General features: G+C 34.2%; 1 pseudogene; it reads left to right on the top strand.

Annotated features, from left to right (window-relative positions):
• Positions 1-11,730: 11,730 nt before the first annotated feature.
• On the top strand, positions 11,731-12,515 carry LOC150001597 (protein POLR1D pseudogene; annotated as a pseudogene).
• Positions 12,516-21,063: the final 8,548 nt, after the last annotated feature.

Here is a 21,063-nt window from a genome sequence, read left to right as displayed (position 1 = left end):
ATATGTAGTCATCTGTATTTAAATATTTCTCTTAAGTTTGGATTTGTGAGATTCACTCAATGGCCTCCGTGTAGAATTAATTTATTACTTTGCAGAGCTAGAGCTAGGTAGAATTCTCTTATATGACAATACCACAATTTTCTTCATGATTATTTGAGTCCTTTCCAGTTTGTAGCTATTGAGAATAACTTTGCTGTGAATATTCTTGTACTTGTTTTTTTGTACCAATATGTGAGTATTTATATTGTTTATATGAGTGAGAATAGAAAGCCAGGTCACATGGTATGCATGTGTTCATCTTTAGTAGATACTGCCAGTTTATCAGACTGTTTATATCAATTTAAATTCCCATAAGTGTTATATGAGGGTTCTTCTTGTCCCTTTAAATTTATAACAGTTATAATTTGGCATTTCTTTCTTTCTTTATTTATGCAGTTACTTTAATTGTGATTTTAATTTATAATTCCTTGGTGACAAATAATTTCTTTAAATTTTTTCCAGCTTTTTTGAGATAGCACTGTATAGGTTTAAGCTATACAATGTCATGATTTGAAACAGATATATATATGGCAAAGGATTAGTGGAATAAGGTTCATTAACACATATATCACCTCTTCCTTTTCTTTTTTTTTTTTTTTTTTTTTTTAGTTTGGTGAGAACATCTAAGATCCACACTCTTAGGAAATTATAACGTAATAAAATTGTGTTAACCATAGTCACCATAATGGATGTTAGGTCTCCAGAACTTATTCATCTTAAAGCTATAAATTTCTACCCTTTGATCCACGTCTCTCAATTTCCCCAACACTCCAGCTTCTGGAAGCCACCGTGCTACTCTGTTCCTCTGAGTTGGGCCTTTTTGTTTTGTTTCGTTCCCACATGTAAGTGAGTTCATACAGTATTTGTCTTTCGCTGTCTGACTTATTTCACTTAGCTTAATACCCTCAAGGTCCATTCATGTTGTAGATGGCATTACTTGAATAATATTCATATATATATATATTTAATGTTATATATTTGGTTGTTTTTGGTCTCTTGGTTATTGTTAATAATGCTATAATAAATATAGGGTTACAAATATCTCTTCGAGATACTGATTTCATCTTCCTTAGATGTATATCCAGAAGTAGGGTTGCTGGATCATATTGTAGTTCTATTTTTAATATTTTGAGAAATCACCATACTATTTTCCATAATGGCTGTGCCAATTTATATTTCCACCAAGAGTGTACAGCGTTCATTTTTCTCTATATTTAATCAAATCTTTCTCTTTTTTGCCATTGAGTTATATGAGTTCTTTATATATTTTTTATATTAGCTCCTTACCTAAAATCTGGTTTTGAAATACTTTCTCCCATCTATAGGATACCCCTTCCTTCTGTTGTTTATTTTACTGTGCAAAAGATCTTCAAGATGATAAAGTTCCAATTGTTTATTCTTGTTTTTTCTTAGTGGTGTTTTGGTACCATCCAAAAAGAAAGAAAGAAAGGAATAAAGAAAGAAAGAAAGAAAGAGAGAGAGAGAGAGAGAGAGAGAGGGGAGGGGGAGAGGGAGAGAGAGAGAGAGAGAGAGAGAGAGAGAGAGAGAAAGAAAGAAAGAAACATTGACAAGAACAATGCCAAAAGCTTTTTTCCTGTGTCTTCTTCTAGTTTTATTGTTTCTAACATTTAAGTTTTTAATACATTTCATGTTAATTTCTGTTCGTGTATAAATTAGGGATCCAATTTCAAGTGAATATCCACTTTCCTCAGTGCTATTTATGGAAAGAGTGCTCTTAGAGAGCATTGAAAATAAAAATTTGGAGGAGGACTCTGATGTTTTGCTACTCTGAGTTTTGCTTCCACTAGGAGAGGTACAAGTGAATCATAGCTCTCATTGACTACTATTTGGTGAAGAAACAATATGTTCTTATTTAATAGCTATAAGAAATGTAATTATGACCCAGAAATACCTTACAAGTGGTAGAAAATGAGTTTAGCTTCAGTTGCAGGGCATTGGTTGTCTAGTGTTAACACATGGAAATGAGGAAGTGTTTGAGCTGCAAAGCTGGCCTGGTCTCAAGCCCTAGAACAGAGCCAGGTCAGGTGACCGGTGGCAAAATACAATTTAATGCAGCTCTCCCAAGCACAGCTAGTTCCACAGACAATGTGTGGAGCCTTTCTTTCTTCTTCACTCCCCATCCCAAACACAAGGCCCAAATATTATAATCATCTTTACCTTCACGCAGCAAGAACAAGTTTCTTGGCTTTCTGCCCACACAACAGTTAAATACCAAAAGTTGTGAGATACTCTCCAGTATAATGGTTTCTACTGCTATCTTTAGAAAGCCTGAAATGGAAACAAACTTTTTCTTTAAAAAAAAAGTTAAGAAGATAAAATTTGAGTTTATAGGGGAGTTAAAATTGATGCACCTCAGAATGTTTTTGCTATGTCAACTCTATGAAATACAATAGCTGGAGAAACATCAATAAAACTTAAAGGAACTATGAAATCGATTTGATTTTTACAATCCTGAGTGGTGTTCACTTTAAGTAAGTCTTCCTCTTTCTTGTAGATTACCTTGAGCAGAGCTCTTTATAAAATAATGTACCATTTTCTGAAATCCTGTCTTGGTGTTTTGTTCTGTTAGTGAATACCTTCCAATAATAAGGTTAGGCCAATTATTGGGTACAAGGGCTGGTTAAAATTTTTTCTTCCTGTTGACACAAAGATCAAATGTCTCAGAAACCTTTGTTTGGATGGATTGAGTTTTCTTTTTGTTCCAAATGAGACTCTATACCAGAATTTCTTCAGATGTCCCCAATTCTTGAAGAAGGCTTTTGACAAACCTCTTTAGGCTACAAGCTGAGAAAGTGATGGATTTGTTGCCAGGATTTTTGCATGAGATAACAACTCCTCTAAATTTTGACACAGTAGGCCATAGTAACAAAGAGATTTGCCAACACAAATTGTTGGTTTTTCTCTAGTTTGCAAAATTAATTGAGGATAAGCAGTAGCTAGCTGAAATTGATCTCTTAGCTTAGTACAGAGCTAACAGATTGATTTTATTAATAGATTTTCATGGACTAGGTTACATAATCATATAAGATTGTATTGCCTTTGAAATCTCTTGGGTTAGCATCTTTCTTTCTGACCAGAACCTTTTATAAAATTCAAATCAGATTTTTACATGGTGATTTCATGCATACTATTGAATACTAGATTTCTCTTTCCTACTTATATACTTCAACATCTTGAAATTATTCAATGTCAACTTTTTATGAATCCTATCTGAGAAGAAATGGGAGAAATAATGAATTTAAAAACACACTACAGTCATTCACCACGTAACGACATTCAAGTCAATGGACTACATGTAGATTGGTGGTCTCATAAGATTACAATGGACTTCTGAGCCAAAATGGATCAGAAATTTCCAGGAACTCTGAAAGGTAGGGACGTGGCAGTGGGACTCCATCCCTTCGTGGCAGGGCCAGCAAGAGGCAACCCCCCCACCCCACCCTGGGCAGCAGAGCCTCCCCTTACTGCCTTTGTAGTTGAGAAGATGGAGAAGTAGGAAGTGGAGCCAACAGGGCTGACAGCCGCACTTCAGGGTGTGCCTGCCGTCTAACAGAAGGTCCCACTTCTACACTAAAAGCCATTTGTGACACAGAAGCCTCCCGAGGACCTGCAACCTGACGAGGAAGTTTTCTATTGTAAAATCACCGATGAGATCTTTACCACTAGGATAATTTTTTTTTAATGAACCATTCTGTGCAACAGTCATGTGCGGAGTTGAAATGTGAGGGGTAGACCTTGAATGACCTATCAGGAAGCACTTGAGTCAGAACAATAGCAAGACAGAATCTTCAGAGTTTTCCAGAACCACTAATTATTTCAGGACCAACTTTACATATCATTTATGCTTACATGAAGTTTGTGATGATATTTTTGCATAGGTCAAGGATCGATATTCTATCAAAGAAACTGGAAATCATTAGGAACAATGATGCAAGGTTACAGTGTAGGGTTTTGGAAGTCCTCCCTCCATCACATCAAAATGGCTTTGCTAATGTACACGTCAGCAGTGTAGATGGAGAAACTATTACTGTCAGTGATAGTGATGGTTCAGAAACACAAAACAGCTCTTTTGAAAATGGGAAGAGATGCAATTGAATCCTTATTGTTTAAGTACAAGGTGCAACCCACTAAAAAAGAATTATATGAGTGTGCTATTTGTTAAAGCATATGAGCCAGCAAGAGAAAATACTTATTTTCTTGTGATAAAATGAAAGCTTTTTTCTAAAGCAACACTGTGAACCACAGGATGGAGTCATTAAAATTAAAGCATCATCTCTTTCAACATATAAAATAGCTGACCAAGATTTTTCTTAGTTTTTTCCTGATGATCCACCCACCTTTATCTTTAGTCCTGTTAACAAGAGAAGAGGGAGACCACCCAAAGAGCACCTATTAGTCAAGAGGACAGTGTTGTTAATAAACAGACTGTTGCGAGTTATTGGGATAAAGCTACTGAAAAAGGAGACAGATTTTAGAAGCAAGAATAAATGAAGTCACTGGCTTTTGAAAAGGCTAAAAAAGAGAAAGAGCAGATGCCCTAGAAGCAAAGAAAAAAGAAAAATATAAAAAGAAGGCAGGATTGAAGAAAATTGTTGAAGAAAACTGAAGAAAGAAGAAAAAGAAAGGCTTAAAATAGAAAGAGGAAAGGAAAGAGAAGTTATGTGAAGAAAAGTGAAAATATATGGAACACAAAACACTGGCATATACCTAGAGAAGGTATGGAATGTAATGATCCTAAGGACCTTCCAGAAGCAACTCCAGTGAAAACTAGACTACCTCCTGACATTTTTGGTGCTGCTCTGAGATTTTGGTGTTTCTTAAGGCGTTTGGGGTACTTGTTGATCTTCAGGATGATTTTCCCAAGGGGGTAATCCTAGAAGTGTTAGAGGAAGCTCTTGTAGAAAATAACAGTGAAGGCCCACTCCAAGTAAAGCATTTTTCCATATTCAGGCTCAACACTTGGACTTCAAGTCACACCTGGGAATCAAGTCAGCATGCTACTGGCTGCAAAATTTTGAGGAAGACAAAGTGTTCATAAAAATGGAACATTAAATCATGCTATAAAGCAAACACATATGTGTAAAACAATAACAACTGATTGGCCACTTTGAAGTGTGGACTACACTATATTCTCATTTCTAATATTAAAGACTCAGAAGAATGTAGGAAAGATTTCTTTAGTTACAATTCTGTTTGGGATCTAAGAAGTTTGATAGATACAGTATTGGTTTGCAGAAGTTTTTGTACACTTTGAGATCATTCATGTGTCCTAATGGCTTGGAAAATATATTTTTGCCTATGATTTATTTTGTCATTGATGATTTTTCTTTGACATATGGTATTAAAGAAGATTTATTTACACAGATGAATCTGTTAAAGCACAGTTTAGAAAAAAAGGATGTATGTCTACAAATTTTTTAATGAGCACATTCTTTCAACACTAACCGTGAATGAATCCAGTTTTATGAACTTGAAGTGCTGTGCCAATGCTGGCTGGAGGTATGAAGTCTAAGTTTATTAACTACATATTTATTTAGCATTAAAAGTAATTTGTGAATTTGCTTTGTATTTATAAAATTTGTACCTGAAAAGTGTTCTTTAATTTTTGAAACACATTTTTGTGGTTTTGTTTTACTTCTCTTAACTTCCTTAATGACCAATCGGTAAAAGGTAACACTCTCCCTTTTCCCTGATAGTCCTTCCAGCTTTACAGAAATGTAATTTAAGTTTCCATGTACAACTTTTAATTGTACAAATAAAGTGATATGTTTTTTTCAAAAAGAAGGATTACAGTGGAGCTGAAAAATGTCTATCTCCCAGTAATGTCATAGCCATAGTCATAGTGCAACAGATTACTCACATGTTTATGGTGATGTTGGTGTAAACAAACCTACTGTGCTTCCAATCATTAAAAGTATAGCACATACAATTATAGCAGTGGGCTATGCTATCTAGGTTTATGTAAATGCACTCTATGATGTTCACACAATGAAAAAATTTGCTTATGACCCATTTCTTAGAATGTATCCCCATCGTTAAGTGGTATATGAGTTGTCTTGAGTATGAGTTTTTTCTGTTTACTTGTTAAAGATTCCAGTTGAAAGCATGAATATTTATAGGGCCCTTCTTCTTGTAATGCCCTCAACTCAATTTATATATCCTCAACACCATATGCTACTTTAAGGAAACAAAATGAAGTATAAAGGTATACTATAAATACTAGTAGGCCAACAAATTGGTTAACTTAGATGAAATGGAAAAATTCCTAGGAAGACACAACCTACCTAAATTGACCCATATAAAATCTAGAAAAATGAGGAGAAAATCTAAATGGACCTATAATAGATAGATTCAGTTAGCAGTTTCAAAGCTCTCTCCTGCACCAAACAGACACACAAAGTCGAGACTTCACTGTGTTCTATGTTCACTGTGTTCTACCAACACTAAAATAATTAATTAATACCAGTCCTTCAAAAAATTTTTAATGATAGAAGAGTGAGAAAACTTCCCAACTTATTCTATGAGGCTAACATTACCCTGGTTCTACAATAAGACAAAGGTACCACAATAAACTATAGACTGATATGACATAAATATAGATTTAAAATCCTCAGCAGAATATACTAGCAACCAGAATTAAGTAAGGCATAATAATTTGAAAGGAAGATCTCAAACCATTTTTATTTTCAACAGATATAATTTTATAAATATAAAAGTCAGGAACATTAAACTATCAGAAAGAAAATAAGAATTAAGTTTGTTAAATGGTTATAAGATTAATATACATATTTAATGACATAGTTTCATTTTCTAAAAATGTTACTAATTTGGAATATATGATAAATATGTTATTTACATTGTTAAAAATATGGCCTCGGTATAAACCAAAAATTTCAAAACCCATGTTAGAAAAAATTTAAAACTCTACTTAAGTACATTAAAAACACATAAGGAAATGGAAAGGCATGTTTGCTTAGGTAGAAAAACCAATATTATGTCAGTTATTTATAAAACAATCAATAAACTTATTTTCACCTCCAATCAATGAGCCAAAAGATAATTTTACCTTGACAAAATAATTATAAAGTAGTTCTAGAATAAGGCCCTCATACACTTGGAAATGCAGAAGATACTCTTAGAAAACCTAGTACTGAGTATGGAAATAGGGAGGATATAGTAGCTCTACCTATTATTAAATTATATGAAATTAAACTTCACTATATAAAGAACTTTGGTACAGAAAACTAGGCAGATTTATGGTATAGCTTAAAATTACAATGCTATTTAGCTATATAAAAGTGGTAGTATTTAATGCTAGAGAAAAAATAATCACTACTCAACAAATTGTTTTGGGAGAACAACCTAGCTTCTTGGGAATTAGTAATATAAGGCATACTCCTAATACCCTTTTAGAATTAAATTGGAGATGTTATATATAAAACATATGGGTGAACTTAATATTGAATTTGGGAGCTTCTCAGTGTAATTCAACACCAAGAAGAAAAAAAAAAGCTAGTTTAAATATATACTATTACAGAGACACAGTTGCTAGTAAGATAGTAAATATTACAACTTTCTGCAAAGAAAATGTATCCCTCTCCTTCTTAATTGAAAAACTAATTCCAAAGGACATAAGTGCCCCTATGTTCATTGCTGCATTATTTATAATTGCCAAGATATGGACGTAGCCCAAGTATCCATCAATAAGCAAGTGGATAAAACAACTATGGGATATTTACATAATGGAATACTACCCAGCCATAAGAAAGAAGACATTTTTACCCTTTGCAACAGCATGGATGGACCTGGAGAATATTATGCTAAGCGAAATAAGCCAGTTAGAGAAACACAAATCCCAGTTGATTTCATTCATATCTAGAATTTAAAATGAGCAAACTGAACTAAGAAGCAAAATAGAGACAGAGTCACAGACAGAGAGCAGGATGACAGCTATGGGGGCGGTTAGGGAGAGTAAGGATCAAGGAATAAAGAAAAAGGGTTCATGTACATGGACAACAGTGTGGTGATTGTGGAGAGGAGAGCATCTAAGGAGGATAAGTGATAATGGAAAAAATACAACTACAAACTTGTATATCCTTTGTTCCTTAAGTTTCACTCAGGATATGAGTTTCACTCATTCATATCCTAGCATTAGGTGGAAAGGTCATGAAAAAGATTGCTCACTGAAAATAACAAAATAGCAAAATTATGTATGAAATGGCACATTATACTGTCATCAAAATAAATGAAATTGAACTCTGGGCGCAACTAAGAGAGTCCTGCAGGATAAAACTTATCTCACTATAGGAATGAAATAAAGCAAGTTGTCAAAGAGTGAGTGATAGATATAAATGTACAGATTGCAAATATGTTCTCGTGTGATTATTTATGAATGTGCATAAAATTTCACTCCATAACAATAGTAAAAGCAGTCTCTGTGAAGTTTCATTCTTCTCTTCTCTAACACTCTTGTGATAATCACTACATCTTCATGTCTTCATTTGTATGGCAAATTATTTTTATGCCAACCCAAATGGTGTGCATTTAAAAAATTGTCTTGATTATTTTTTACATATTATTTTAATTAATGTTATAACTATGTTGTACAGTTCCATGAGACTGATTAATGGGATTTTGAAATATATTAATTTGCATTTATAATGTAAAAGAATTGATATCTATCCAGCACTGCCACTTTATCCCCATAATAGCATAATTCTAGATTTTAAGATTCCTTTGATCTTTCTATAAAATTTCTTGGATTATCTCCATAAAATCCTCGCATCACTTTTTATAAAATTTTTAATTTACATTTTGTAAATGTAAAATACATTAATTAATTTTGTTGCTATAATGACATGTATCATTTTTAAAGTTTTAATTGGTTGTATAGAAACAATTGAATGTTGAAGTTGATCATGTACATAGTAATCTTGTTGAATTTTATTTCTTCTATACATTTTAAATTTATTGATTCACTTTGCTTCTTTTTATAGAAAAATTATATTTTGTTTTATGGTTTTTGTCTATTTTAGATGTTAGTACTCTGCCTTCAATAACTGTAAAATCAAGTGGTCAGTCACCCCTCTCATTATTTGCTCTAACTCAGTTTGCATAGATGACAATTATCTTTCCCTTAAGAATGATATAAAGATATCCGAGCTTTGGTAATTTTACATTTCTGTGAATGTTTTAATGATATTTCAAATTTGCTTTTAATAATTTTTGGTGTTAACTTTCTAGAAATTTGCTTATATTATCATTTTATCTAACTTTTCAATTTTAGTTATTTATCAATATTGCTTTCATAATTTTTAATTCTTTTTTTCTACTGGTACTTAATTACTATTGTTTTTTCTTTGTAACGCCTGATATTTTTTCTCTCCCTCAGTGATTAAATTACAAATTTTTATTTTTTCAAACAACCTTTGATTTTCTGCTCTTTTGTTTTTTATTTTATCATTCCATCCTGTTCATTCCTTTGTTTGTTTTCTGGTCTTTTTGCTTAGTTCTGAACGAATTTCTAGGTTTGATCTTTTGGTTCACTAATTTAATTTTTAAATGTATGTAATCTCTTTACCCATTTACTTTTTCATATCAATAATTCAATGTTCATTTATTAGGTTTCTAATTTATTTTCTTCTACTGTCACCTGTTTTTGTTTTATAGCATCCTGTTTTAAGTTCAGTAGTATTTTCATTGTTTCATAGACTCATTTCAAAGTTCTTTTGTGATATTTTGAGTAAGTGTAATTTCTTTCGATGTATGATATATTTATTATTGTACCTCCATCATAATATTGATTTGCATCAAAATTTCCCCCCTCAATATCTGTGGCACATTACCAGCCTGTCTTTTGACAGCTACAGCTATTTCCGCTCTGACTACAGTGGGGTCACTGTCTGGTAGAGTTGACCTCAGCATCCCCATGTGGGACTGTGCCACCTGTTGGAATGGTCTTGCCTATAACAAGCACTCGGCCCACATCTGCAATATCACTTGTCAGCATGTCCTGTAGCTTTAGTCTGCTGTGAATCCCTCTTCCTCTTCTTCAGGAGTTTGTGTGTCACTAAGCTTAATTTTTACATATTTCCTGTCATTTTCCAGGTCACATGTAGGTAAGGGAAATGCAAACATGGGTTCACTATCTGAAAATACAGGTTACTGTATTACTTTTATAATGAAGTTTTTTAAAAAGTTTAACGTATCCACACAGTGCCTGAAATATTTTAATTTCTTTGTAAATGTCTGCTGAACTAAATTGAATTTTATAGTTCCAGACAATTAAATTTAATAAGCACAGGTCTTGCCATTTAATCAAATTCATCATTTTCAAAATCAAACAAGCCTTTATTGCTATTCATTTCCAAACCATACACACTCATAATAAAGAAAATTCATTTAAACTTTATTGAATCACAGGATATGCTACAGTACAACTTTCTAGGCACAGAATCTAGAACTATGTTGCATGACCTTTACACTAACATTCTAATTAGAATTCAGTCATTACTGTTTTCATAAGTCATCTATTGTTTACACTGAAAAATGTATAACTTTTTAGTATGTCTTTTTTCATTGATTTCCTCACAAGTCATAATTAGGTATTGTAAATTAAAATAGGCATCTATTCAACAAGTGGGAGGCTTAGTTGTTTTATAATATTGTTTATGGTATAATCTGAAGTTTTATAGATACTCACAGTTAGAAACCCACTTTCACTCGACAACTTTTTCTGAAGATTGCACATGACTTGCCTTTTTCTCCAGAAGTTCTGTAAAAGACTTTGACCAAACGTAAAACAATTTGACCTGAAGATATAAACTAAAGAATCTTGCTTTCGGGATGAACTCTAAAGTTAGACTTATTTAAAAGTAATTATTTCTAATGTATCTAAGCAATTTTGTATTTACTATATATTGGGGTTTCCCAGAGAAAGCAGGAGCTAATGCTCCTCCCAAGTGTAGTAACTCTTCCCTCTGTTCCAAACCACTGAGAATTCATATGGTGAGAAAAGTGTTAACCTAGTTTGAGAGCCTTGAAATAATATTTTACAAACCTTGTCAAATAATTCTTCCAGCTCTCAAACTAGTTGCATTCTTTAAATTTTAGAGCTCATTCTTTCTCTAAATACTGTGCACTCTTTCAAATGCAGGCAACAGGCCAATGGCCAATATGCCCACAGAATGATTTTAGATGACATGATACCTTTACAAATGTATATCTTAGTTAAATATGACATAGAGCATTTTGGAGAATTTTCAGATAAATGTTAAAATGTGTCATTTTTTATTATACCAGATAAATTACATCAGATAATGCTGCTGCAATTTTAGACTTACATTTCCCTTTTTTTACTTCCATGGTTTCTCTTAGGCATAACACCTGGGTTCTGGAAATCCAGGCCTGGTTTTAGCAAGCCCCCACAGTAACTGCTGGTGTCAGGGACTGACTAACCCCCAATAAATCTGCTGTCTGCACAGTAACTGATGACACCGGTAACTGCCTATGTCCTTCAAAGGTATCCTTATCTGCAGACAGGAATTTAGCAACTCATCTATTCTCAGAATCAACTCCCCTCCCATATGGGACCAACTATAGAGAGTCCCATCTGCAGAAAGTCCCTTCAACTCCCTCCTCCTTTACCCACTTTAAAAACCCCTGCTTACCTTCCTTCCTGCTTGGCTCGCACGTTTCTCGATATGGGGCAGAGCATCCCATTCGCCAGCACCACCTGAGGATTCCGTCAGCCGCCCCCCGCGATGGAAGAGGACCAGGAGTTGGAAAGGAAAGCAATAGAAGAACTGCTTAAAGAGGCAAAACGTGGGAAAACAAGGGCAGAAACAATGGGACCTATGGGTTGGATGAAGTGTCTTCTTGCTGGCACCAATAAAAGATTTCTCATTAACACAATTAAGAACACACTCCCCTCCCAGAAAGAGCAAGACCATGAGCAAAAAGAGGGCGATAAGGAACCTGTGAAGAGCCACAACGAGGAAGAAGAAAGCCGGAAGAAGCACAGAGCCCACCCGTACAGGCACGGCTTCCCAGCTCGGGGCACAGTCAGTCCTTCTCCACCGAGGAAGCGGAGCAGCCACGACAAGTATGAAAAGCGGTCAAACAGGCGGTGAGGCAGGGCCAGAGGATGACCAGCCACACGTGCTGTTTCATGTGAGAGACTGGGAAATGCAGAGAAGCTTATTAGAACATTCCCTGAGCTGGCAGAGCAAACACCTAAGAGCAGTTGTTAGGGTAGGTCGTTTGTGTTGTGACAAGCAGAGTGACCTAGAAACTCTTCAAGGAAATTAGTACAAAAGGAGGTGTTCTGAAGATGTCTTGGCAAGTTTAAGCTACTTCAGCAGTGTGGTATACATATGTATTGTTTCTATGCTATGTTGTTTAGAAATTGGTTTCAAAATAAATCTAGAACATAAAGGTTTTCAGAGATCATTAAACTAGTTCCAGTTTTTTGGATGTGCTGCAACTGTGGTCATGTCTCAAAATTTCTCCAAAAAATGAAATACTTGTAAATCCTACACTTTAGCTTTTTGGGGTGACAAATTTAAAATATAGAAATCACGTTTAAGGAAAGCTGTAGCCTTCCAAGAGCTAGAAATTTACCAAGAAATTCTTTGATACCTGCATTTGTTTTCCTTTAAGTGAGCAATGTAGGAAATGCTTAAAGATGGCTTTGAATTGAGTGTTCCCTGTCAGTACGCAGAGGTTAAAGATGGCTCTCTTATCCCATGTGCATGCCCAAACTCATTCCTGAAATAGATCAGTGTTTCAGTATTTAATTTTTTTTCATATGTAAGTGTTAAGTGGTGCTTTAAAAATTCAAAATGTACACAATTATTTTAATGTTATGTCTTATTTAGTTAAAGACCTATGATAACCACTCTTAGTTCAGCTGTTTCAAAAATTTTAATTTTAAATAAAAGTGTGTTTACAATGCCAAAAAAAAAAAAAAAAAAAACCCTGCTTAACTATTGTTCAAGGCTAACACCTTAGGGTCTCAGCCTGCCTGTTGCAGCTAGCCAAATAAATCTTTTAAACTCATGGCCTTTTCTCGTGTCCTTTCTCCTCTCACTCTCACTGAACCTAACAGTTTCTGTGGGCGATTCGTTGATTACAGAAGACATTGTTCCTACCCACTAAGAAGCTTTTATTTATTTATTTGGTTGTTTGGTTTTGAAATAACTGAGAAGATGTTTGTTGGAATAAAAACTGATGAGCTTAGTGTTATAATACAGGATAAAGGCACCACTGTTTATTTCCCAGGGTGGGTGTCTTGGCCCTTTTAAATCCCCACTGTCTATAGGGAAGTGGTTTGAGAGTTAGGAGAGAATATTTTGCAGAGAAAAAGGTATCTTACTGAAAGCTTGTTTATTTCTAGGTTAGTTTTGGTTGAGTTTGTAAAAAATATATATTCATAAGGGATTTTCTGGCACTTATTTGAGGTCTAATTACACAGCACTGCAGTTTTGAAATCCATTTGAGGAAAAGAGTCACCTTTATGCTCCCTGAATCTCATGTTCAGGCTCAATTTCACTGTTATGAGCTGAGTAGCCAACATGGCGAAAACCATCCACATGATTTTCTTCCAATGCACGATATGAAAGGCAGGGTCTGAAAGAGAAATGCCAAGGGGATGAAGTTGAATTCATCATTTATACCTTTCACCAGGATACAGTTTATGTTGGTTAAATATTTAAATGTAGAAAGTTAAACAGAAAACTATTGAAAAGAGCATTTATGGTTTTTATAATTTTGTAATATGAAGGGTCATTCTAAGAATGTTAAAATTTGATGAGTCATATAAGAAAGATAATATATTTAGATACCACATGAAAAACTGAAAGATAAATAGCAAACAGGAAAAAAATAGTTATGATATAAACAATGGCTAATCATGTGTGTGTGTGTATGTATATATCTCCCTAAAATGGAATTATCTTCTGGATGGCAGGCCTCTTGAAGTACAGACTTACCCCTCTCTAGGTAAATGTTCTAGGAACCTATCTGTATCAGTGTATGAGCTGCCAATATTGTGAGAGGCTGCACTTGGCTTCAGTGAATTTTTTTCAAAGTCTCAATGTGTTTGCCCATTTCATGATGACTTACAAGTCCACACTGTGCTTAGTGTTCAGCAGTTTTTGCCCCAAAGTAGCATGATCCCTGTGCCCCACCCTCCCTATTCACCTGATATTATCCCAAGTGACTTTTTTTGCCTCTGAAAAAAAGTCCTCCAAGGGAATCGTTTTGACAATGTGGAATAGATAAAACAAAAAAATGGCAGAAGCACTAAAAGGCATCACAATGAATGAGGACTTCAAGACCAGGGGTTGGGCTGGATGGAGGAGGGCAAAAGGGGCAAAAATTGCGACAACTGTAATAGAATAAACAAGAATAAATGTAAAGAAAACTGTTTTGAGCAGCGGGAAAAACATCTCAATAGGTGTATTGCATCAAATGGAGAGTACTTTGAAGGTGGCTAAAATTTAAGTGTGTAAGAATAAGTACATGTTTTTTAATAAATAAATTTCATTTTGGGGGCCCCTGTATATGTCAAATTTTAGTATGTACAAAGTAACTCTTAACAAAAAAAGGAACAAAGACTAACCATGAAAAGTTAATTTTAAAAATAAAAATGATCTTTTTAAAATATAAAAAAGAATTCAACCTTGCTTAAATAAAAATTCATTCTTAATCTTTAAAAACAAAATTAAAAAGAGGTTATATTCAACCAATGGAATTCTACAGACAACATAAAAGAATAAATTACCAACATTTGCAGAAACATTGTGTTGCATAAGGCAGAACAAAAATGCTCATATTATGTGATTATACTCAATGATTTCTATTTATATTTAAAAATAAGCAAAACTATTGATATAAAAGTCATAATCATGTTTATTCAAGGAGGTTGGATATTTTCTTGAAAATGAGCACATAGAAGAGATTCTAGGATAGTAGTTACGTTTTAGGGCTTGATTTGGGTTATGTTTACACAAATGTATACATATGTAAAAATTCATAGAGATAAACACTTTTATTATATACAAAATAAGCCCCAATAAAAACAAAATTGTAATGAGATATAGTTTACCTTTTAGATTATCAAAGATAAAACAACATAATATTTAAGTATATGTCTAATAATATATAACCTAATGATAATCTATCTAGTTTTATATATAATATGATTGGTTGATAGATACATATATGAATATACACAGATAGATAATGTGCTATTATATTAGAAAGAATGGGGAAACACAGAGTTATACATTCATGGTTGGACAGTAAATTGGTAAATTCTCTGTAGAGTGTAATATAGTATTATCCATCAGAATTACAAATAGCATAAATGTAAACTGATCATATGAAGCACTGTTAATAATTCCCAAAGGATTAAACAATCTTGTGTTAATCAGTAGTTTGTTTAAGTAACATGTACATGGGATCAGGAACCACAAAAATGGGGAAGCTCTTTATGTACCACCATAGAATAACTTCTAAAATATATTAAAATAGAGAAAGCAAAGTACAGAACAACATGCATAAAACAGTAATACTTCATGTTAGGAATGGAGTTAGCTAAGAGACTATTTGCTTGTACATGCACAAAACATTTCCACAAGACTACACAAAAAGTGTAAGATTAATTTTCCATGGGGAAAGAAATTTATGTAAATGAGGGCAAGGGTATGAGCAAAATAAATGTATATTTTTTGTAACTTTGCAGTTTTAAATCACACGAGTGTAATATTCACTCAAAATATTAAAATTAAAAACTATAAAACTAAAAATATTGTTTATTTCTGAATAGACAAGTGTCTGAGAGCAGTGATGGCCTCTGGAGTAAGATGTACGTGTGAGGATAGGACAGGGGTGGGGAGAGGACAATTTTATAGTATATACTTTGATATACTTTGAGATTTGTTTCTATATATATATATATATATATATCACATCTGTTAATATATCCTATAAATAACCAGTGACAGACATTTTGCAGAACACTGGAGGAAGCAAGTGACTTTGGAAACACAAGTAATTAACATAGTAATCTCAGAATGGATTTATAGCAAGTTCCTGTGAAGTAATAGATAGGGACCCTGGCGTAAGATGTTCATTCACAGGAGACACAAGGACACAAGAACTGTGTATAGGAGAGAAAATAATCATGGAAGATGAAGAACTGAAACTCTTTTAGACCCTTATCTGGCACAAATAATTGTTAATTGTTTCATAATAAACAGGTACTATAAAATAATATCAGACTCTCCCAGTGGCAATTTAATTGGTAATTTTTAGAAAATAATTTTAAATTCAAGGAATAATGTTTTACTTTTTTTTTTTTTTTTTTTGCAGTGAACATATCCTCAAGATTTTGTCACATCATAAAACAAAATATGAAGCTTAGAACTGGGATCACTTGCCCCTTTTCTTACCTCCTCCAGTTTAAAATGCTTGCAATCCTTTAGTAGTCAGATTCTCTTAGATCTGTACTTGGGCTGAATGTATGCTTCAAATCTCAGCACAATCTTCTTTGTAGTTTTAGCCTTTTATTTTTTAAGGGAAGTCAGCTTATTTTGCTCACCATAGTCCCTCTTCCTGTCATAAGGCCATTTTCCCTGTGCGTACAGAGACGCCTCGCCCTTCTTGTACTTGTTTCTCCATGGCACTGATGTTTGCCATACTTCTTACAGAAATTCAGGTGAGTTTTAGGAATGGTCCATGTTTGAGAGAGCACTTTCAGCAGGGAAGAGCCAAAGTCTTCCTCTTGATCAAGAAAAGAAAAGGAAAAACTTTACAAACTGTATGGAGCCTTCAGTCAGGCTTCATAAAATTGAGATTGGGGCTGGCGTTTTGTTCCTCTCTCACTGAATCCGAAAGAGTTTCTTTCCCAATTTCTCTGACTTTTGTCCCGCTCTGTTTCACATCTACCATGTCTTCCATACAGCACACTCTGCCTCCGCATGGTCACTGCCACTCAGGGTTCAACAGCTCATAGAAAACTGACCAAATTTGTCAATGTTTTAAGGCATGGATCCTTGAAGGGAAAGAATTATATTAATTCAGTCCATTTAATGCATTGGTTGCCCTTCAGTCAGAGGTCTATTTAAGTCCACGGTATGGGACGTGAAGATTTCTTTGCACAGTTGTATGAGAAAGGGCTATGAGCAAAGTAAGATTGCTTTGTAATAGCAATAACCTGTATCCTGATATCATTCATTGTACTTTGTTGTGATCAAGGTGACTATATGTTTACATGAAACCAATTCTCACTTCAACAGATAATTCATTTATTTTGTAACCGATGTTGTTTTCTCTATAAAACTCAGAAGTTTGGAAACAACGGCAATACAGTAATCATCCAAATACTGTTAGAGAGAGGTTTTGTTTGGGTGGACTTCACCTGTCCTGTAATTAAGATATTGGTGCTTCAAATCGATAAGGGATGAAACATCTATCACGTCAAATTATGTGTTCACTAGGCACTCTTCTAGGGAAATGTGATGTGCAGTAAATGTGCACATGTAGCTTTGAGAACAAAGAATATTGATTCTCAAGAACTCTTCCTGAGATAAAGTCACTTAAAATACACTAGAATGGAAACTAAGAGAATGAAATATAGCAATTCTTCTACCACTTCATATCAATTTATATCAGATAATCTGAGGAAGATCTAAGAGTGAATTTAACAACTGTTTTATATTCAGGAGGTCTAATGAGAGATGCTTTAGGAAATTACAGTATCTACAAGTCTTTCTACATGACAGTGAGTACTAAGTAAGAGAAAACAAAGAAGGTGGTATTTCAAATATCAATAAAGATTTTATTTTTCTTAGTTTTTTATGTTGTTAATGCTTGTATATTCTTCAGATTGTGATAACCACATATACATGTGGCAACACAGTGAACATGCAGCCAGTACCCATTACAGCACACAATAGCGGGCAGGATGGCTGAGTAGAAATGCCCCTAAACCATTCTTGCTTAGGCTATATTTAGTGATGCTACATCCCAAGTGTTTAGTGCTGGGCAATGGACCATCTGCATTTAGTCAGGACACTGAACCCAGATGGCTTTTCCTGCCAAAGGGAGCAGAATCCATTGATCAACAACATAGAGAGAGTGCAGCCAGCAGTGAAAACAACCGAGAGTGGCGGGCAACAAGACAAAGAGGATAAAACATAGGACAGCAATTCCATGTTAGCAAAAAAGCAAAAACACGTAACAAATACTTTACAGAAAGTATTGAGGAAGTGAACATACTTTTAGAAAAGTTAATGGAAAATCATAAATTCAAAGAACTTTACTAAAAGGATTCTGGATCTCAGTCTTTCTGTGGTCAATAATACTACCTAAAACACACAGGAGAACATCATCAGATCTGTGATTACACCAGAAGTCTAACTAATCGATCCATTGGGAAACGTGGACCAAGCATTAGTCCGGATTTGGAAAGACTGTAAATGCATATACCACTTAGTAGAATTGTTGCTATAACCAACAATACACAGCCACCTTTCTATGGAACTTGACTATGAAACTGACTAAATATGCATGCTGATTTTTTTAAAGAAACAAAAATTGCTACATTTTTCTCAAAAATTCTTAATTCTCTTCTAGCATTATTGCAAGATACTGTCATCACTAAGTACTGTATTTAGTTTTGATAATGAGAATTGAGTTAATAGTTGGATGAGGATCACAAGTGAAGTGTCAATAGTTGTACAGAAAGGACTATGCAGATTGTCCAACAAAATTTCTCATTGCTAAATTATTACACCATGACAACAATAATAATAGAAATATTTCATGTGTATTACACAATTTCCAGGCTGTATGTTAAATGCTGGTATTATTTCACTAACTCTCAGAGCACTCCTATAAAGAAAATACCGTTGTTATCCCCATTAATGGATGAGAAAACTGTGGCCCAGAGAAGTTATCAATCAATACCCTGTCAGAAAACTGTATTGAAAGAGGTAGCTTAAGGGACTTTTTATAGAGATATGGGAAAGATTAAGGGAACCATGGAGGTACAAGGCAAACAAAAATGAAAAACCATTATACCTCTAGGCTTGAATGGCAAGAAAAATGAGAAAGGTAACAGTTTTATCAAAATGAGAAAGAGCTGGAGTGTTATAAAAGGGCCACAGTAGTCTCAAACCAGAACTCTGGGTTCTTGATTCCCAGACTAGTTACCTTTTCACCATAGCATGCAACTTAGCATATGGCAGTACTAAAACAAGCCCATTCGCACAGCTTCAACAAAGAGGTAAAAGGCAATCTGGATTAGATATGATTAGTTGTCTCAGGGTTCAGCACTTCATCTCTCCTGCAGAGAAGTAGAGCGTGGAGCACTAAATGCAGGAGGGGTATAGTAACTAACACTGTGTGGGTGTGCCATGCTCATAAAAATCAGCTAGACCATCCCAGTGGCCTTGCATCCATAAAGGTTCATGAAGAGGGAGTAGAAATGCAAAACAAGGAAAAACATAAGATAGTTTGAAATAAGAACAGTAGAAAAAGTGGAGTACATGTTATAATTCTTATATTAATCATTTAATAAATTTATTTTAATACAAATTTACTTTAAAAACAACACACTCTGTACAATACTGGTTGCTCTGGACTACTTTCTAGAGGCTTTATTTTTAAAGGATTTTTGGCCACATGTGTGTGTCCGGAGAAATCCAGATAGAAAATGTGAGGTTCTGGAAAGCTTGTGTACCTGTGAAAGAAATAGGAATATTCATTTGGAAAGAGAAAGAAAAGTCAGTGAAATCTTGTACTAGAATAAAACTTACCCTAATTACAATAGGCAATAATGGGACCAATAACAAAAATAATGGTCAGAAATGAATTTAATTTTGATACAAGACAACATGGTTCTAATATAGTTGTAATAGCTAAATTCTGTCTAAAATTATAAAGTGTTGCCTTGCAAGGAAGTGAGTTTCTTGTCACATGAGATATTCAAGTAGAATGTCATAAAAGACATTCCTAAACTGAGAGATCAGATAAGGTGACTTCAAAGATACTTTTGAAGCTTAACATTCTGTGCAATATCATTAAACTAAAATTTCTACTTTAGTAACCTTTTTTGCCCTTTTTGTGGTTTCTTACCTTACAGAAAGATATTTGCTCTAACAGTTCAGCTGGATGAAAATGAGTTCCTAGAAGTTTCCAGAAAAGCAATTTAAAAAATATGTTTGCTTCTTCTAAATTACATTTTTATGAATTCTAAGTAAATTTAAAAAACTCAATAGGATATTTCCAAAACTTATATATGCCTCTATTGTTCTATTTTCACTGGATTACCTCTCTACAGTGTACATCAACTCTCTAGCCAGAATGCAAAGAGAATGCAAAGTTTAACATTTCCTTCCATTAACATTCTACCATTAGTAGAGCAGAGCAAGTTAAATATCTGCTGGTGTGATGTGCTCTGCATAAGATTGCAGAATTCTTCTGCATTGAGGAAGTTCTTCAATGTACAGAATATCCTACCACTAAGCTATTTCAGTGTGACTGGAGTCTATTTTAGAGAATAATGAGAGAATCAACAATCACGTGGGCTTGGAGTAGATCATACATTTAAGATTTTTCTTGAACAAAAGGAATTACACAATCACCTAATGGATGGTAGAAGTTCTAAAAATAAGAGATCAGATATGTCTTCTTTAAAGATGAGATTGGCATACACAGATAGCCTAGTGAAGATTAGTAAATTTCAATGAGTCACTATCTTTTTTTTTAAAATAATTTTGTGGCTCCCATTCTTATGACACTGACAGATGACTTGCTCAGCAAGCCCCTGCTTCTTTACCAGAGAAGTTCACAACTAGAATTGTGGGTCATTGAGGGTCAAGGGCAGCATTCCTACAGACAGAGACAATAGCCAAGTCTGGCTAAGGATCAGCACCCCTAAAATTTCATGAAGACCATAGGAGGTATTCAACAAAGAGAAAAACATTTTCCTGT

This window comes from Furipterus horrens, unplaced genomic scaffold (assembly GCF_987537825.1).
Source record: "Furipterus horrens unplaced genomic scaffold, mFurHor1.1.pri manual_scaffold_9, whole genome shotgun sequence".
NCBI classification, from domain to species: domain Eukaryota; kingdom Metazoa; phylum Chordata; class Mammalia; order Chiroptera; family Furipteridae; genus Furipterus; species Furipterus horrens.
Note: the sequence above shows the minus strand (reverse complement) of the source record. Positions and strands in the feature narration are given on the sequence as shown.